Here is a 4345-nt window from a genome sequence, read left to right as displayed (position 1 = left end):
AAGATATATAAGGCATTATTTGATAAATGTGAGGCGATCTGTTCTGCCCCAAATGGGATCTAAGAAAAGCCAGAGATTGAACTGGTCTGTAGTACAATTTCACAGTGGTGCCATTCCATGGTAATCTTCCCAAGTAAAAATAGTTTTTTATTTTCCTTTCTACTTTGTAGTTACTTGCATTGTTGGGCAGTGATTTTTAAGTCAAACTGCCTAGGAAGCAAAATTCAGTGACTGCTTTTAGCTCTATGTGATGAAAAAATGTTGGTTGTGTTTTGATTCCACATTTAGCCTTACTCCATAATTTCAGTCATCCTCTGACATATCTACAAGACATGCCAATCCCTGGCACTCACATCAGAGATGTCCAAGATGCCAGTTTCATTTGGCATTTGGCCTGATTGCTGCCACCTCCACCCCCACCCCACTGGTGACAGCTCCCATGGGATGCTGTGATCAATGTTGAATGTCCTTGTTTGCTTACTCCCAGGAGTTGGCACACTCTGTTCAGCAACTAGCACATACTGTGCTTCTGTTGTTGTCACACTGTTTTTGAATCCTTACTACCTCCTATTGTGTAGTGCTATCACTGCTACAAAAAACCAAAAAATTATTTGTATGTTGTTTGTCTATATATATTAAAAATAGTTTCTAGTTCAGTGCCTTCCATATGGTAAGTACTCAATGTTTATTCAGACACCACCACCCTGAATGACCTTCTCTAGACCTTTTGTTGATAATCAAAGCATGTCGAGTTAAGGGTTCTTATGATTAAAAGTGCGTTCAATGCCATCTTTTGTAATCATTTTATATCTATGACATATCCATCATGGATATGTACCAATGAGGCAACCCTATTTCACTCATTGGTGCCAGGATGCTCATATCTTGCAATAGTGAAATCAGAGGTTTTGTTGAATGTTTCAGGGCATAAATCGTTTAATTTATTTGAAGGTCCCAGCTGATTGCTCATGGCTGATGATAGCGATAGCAGTGCTTGCAATAAGAAACATAGATTTTATATTCAACAACATTGAAAGAGAAATCTGATTCACTGATTTTACAGAGCCTGGTATGTACCTGCCTTCTCTTGAGGCACATGAAGTACCAATTTCATAAATACATTAACTCTGGGAATGATAGAAGAAAAGGTGAAAAACACTAGCTGTGCAATACCCCTATTTTACCCAGAAGAAAACAAAGGACTTTGTTTTTTCAGCCTAAAGGTAATGAACTGATAAATGAACAAGACAGCTGTTTCTCCAAGTTTAGTTAAAAGACTGGGTGCATCAGAATCCCCTAGTGAGCAAGTTGAAAAGTCAGATTCTAGGGTTCCACCTCAGACTGACTCTAAATTTGGGAAGGGAAAGGCCTAGGATTCTGCATTTGACACTCATGCCTAGTGATTCTGATGTACACTGAAGTTTGAGAACCACTGACCTATAGGATTCTCAGTCTTAGGATCCCTTTGATTTGATTCCTGCCAGTAGTGTATTGAATCCTTAGTGTACCTCTTCATGATGGATCTCAAAAACTAGGCTCAATTAGAGTAAAATATATATATATATTGGCTTTAGGGAATGAATTGGTGATAGTCTGCTCTCTGGTTTAAGTATGTCCCCTCCGAAATGTAGGTGTTGCCAATGTGGTGGTATTAAGAGGTGAGGCCTTTAAGAGCCAATTAGGTCATTATGGCTCCTACCTTGAGAATGGGATTAAGGTCGTTTTAAAAGAGGCTTTATGCAGTATTCAGCTCTCTCGCCCTTCTGCCTTCCATCATGTTCCTCCCCTCTGGAGGATGCAGCAACAGGATGCCATCTTGGAAGCAGAGAGTAGCCCCCACTTCATAATCAAACCTGTTGGCACCTTGATCTTGGAATTTCTAGCTCCTAGAACTGTGAGAAAATAAATTTCTCTTCTTTATAAGATACCGAATCTCAGGTATTTTGTTATAACAACATGAACAAAGACAATCTAATTATTCTTTCAACAGAGTGAGATTTATTAGGCCCTATTATGTGCCAGGCCCAAGGCTAGGCACTAGCTATACAAAAATGTCTGTGTGATCCCTTCCCTAAAGAGGCTTATGAGTAATTTTCTGTGAATTATCTAGTAAAATCAAGGACATTAGCCATGAAATAGAAAATGAATTAAATTTATTCTATGTCATGGTACCAAAAAAGTACCACATAATTTTGCGGGTTTACATATATATAAAAAATATGTTTGTAGAAGTGTCTGGGAGTCACTAGCAATAATGGATGTATCTCTCATGTCTCACTGTTAATGAATTGTTTCCAGCTGAGATCCCTGTAATCTGCAGGTGCTGTTTACAATGTAATTTTACCATAGGAAACAAGGGTGTAATCACTTAATAAAGTGTAAAGAATTAGATTTTTTTTTCGCCTTGAGCAAAATGCCTGGCTGTGGCCAACATTCCTGATGCTTCCTCCCTTGTGCAATAGGAAAGCAATATTCTAAAAGTGAAGACTGTTTTGTTCATATCCTGCAACTTGCCTCTGGAGGCTATGCTGATGAATGCAAAACTCAAACTAGAATTTCAGACATTTTGTGTGAGCAGCCACTGATTTTCGTCTTTACCATTATACAGAGGATAGTTTTCCCTTCTACCTCTGAGATGCAAAAAAGGGCCCTGCGAATAGGGACTCTCTCATTTTAAGCAGTGTTTTTGTGTTGTTTTCTTCTGGTTTTTATTGAAAAAATAGAAACTACGTGTATTAGTCTGTTTCATTCTGCTGATAAAGACATACCTAAGACTGGGCAATTTAAAAAAGAAAGAAGTTTAATTGGACTTACAGTTCCACGTGGCTGGGGAAGCCTCACAATCATGGGGGAACGCAAGGAAGAGCAAGTTATGTCCTACGTGGATGGCAGCAGGCAAAGAGAGAGAGCTTGTGCAGGGGAAGTCCTCTTTTTAAAGCCATCAGATCTCACGAAACTTATTCACTAATTACAAGAACGGCAGGGAAAGACTTGCTACCATGATTCAGTTCCCTCCCACCAGGTCCCTCCCATAACACATGGGAATTAATAATGAGATCTTAGTGGGGACACAGCCAAACCATGTAACTATGTTCAAAGCATTTTCGTATACAGGCAGGCAGTTCTCTTCTAATGAACACTTGATTTATGAATGTCCCATATTCATCAACAACCTCTCTTGAGGGACTTTGAACTACTCTTCCTACTCATGGAAGGTGGAGTTGTTTCTGCTGTCTGCAGAAGTTTGTTTCTCCCTCAGCCCTCCTCTTCTGGGGGCTTGAGTTCTCACAAGCTCCTATTAGAACCTTAGAACAGTTAATACAAGAGTATCTTTTCCTACTGCCACCACTAGGACATAGGAAGGTGCTAGGGCCCCTGCCAGAACTCCCATAGGAGCTGAGCCCATGAGGGAGCACAACAAGTATGAGGGAATCTCTGGACTTATAGTTGGTAATGGCGGGGAGGTTCTTCATTTGCATTTCAAAAATCTCTTTTCCTAGAAATAGCATTATGCTTAATAACCTACTCTTATAGAACTTGTGTATGATAGATTCACCTATCTAGACCAGAGCCAGAAATCAAGTAGTAAACAAATGGCTTCTAAGCCACTAGAAAATATGCATCTTACTTATTGGAAAAGCCATTGAAAACCACACTCATTGCCTGTTTATTCTGTTTGTACATGAGTCTAATTAGTTTTAACTAAATGTCAAGCCTATAGCAAGTTATAAGTAGCAAATCTGAAGGGACTGGACAAGATGTTACAGGTAGGTAAAGTGAAATCTGATAGTTGAAGGCAAGGTAAAGGATAAAATAACATTAAAAATAAGTTTAAGCACTCAAAAACCAAGCACAATGAAACAGTACTTCACATCCACCAGAATGGGGGATATACTGACAGTACCAATTGTTGGTGAAGATGCAGAGCACTGGGACCCTTATATGTTGTTGGTGAGCATTTAAAATGGTACAGTCACTCTGGAAAATAGTTTGGCAGTTTCTTACAATACCATGTAACCCAGAGGTTCTACTCCTAGGTGTTTACCCAAGAAACATGAAAACATAGGTCTACACAAAGACTTGTACATCAATGTTCATATGAGCTTTATTTATAATAGCCCCAAACTAGAAACAACCCAAATGTCTATCAATGGGAGAATTCATAGAAAAAAATGTGATAGAGCCATACAGTGAAATACTGCTACTCAGCACTAAAAAGGAATGAACTAGTGATACACGCAACAACATGAATGAATCTCACTAACAGTATGTTGAATGAAAATTCATATTCATACATATGAAAAGTTATAATGGATGATTCTAATCTAGAACAGGAAAGATTAAG

The sequence above is a fragment of the Papio anubis genome, chromosome X (assembly GCF_008728515.1).
Source record: "Papio anubis isolate 15944 chromosome X, Panubis1.0, whole genome shotgun sequence".
NCBI lineage: Eukaryota > Metazoa > Chordata > Mammalia > Primates > Cercopithecidae > Papio > Papio anubis.
This window is presented reverse-complemented; position numbering follows the sequence as displayed.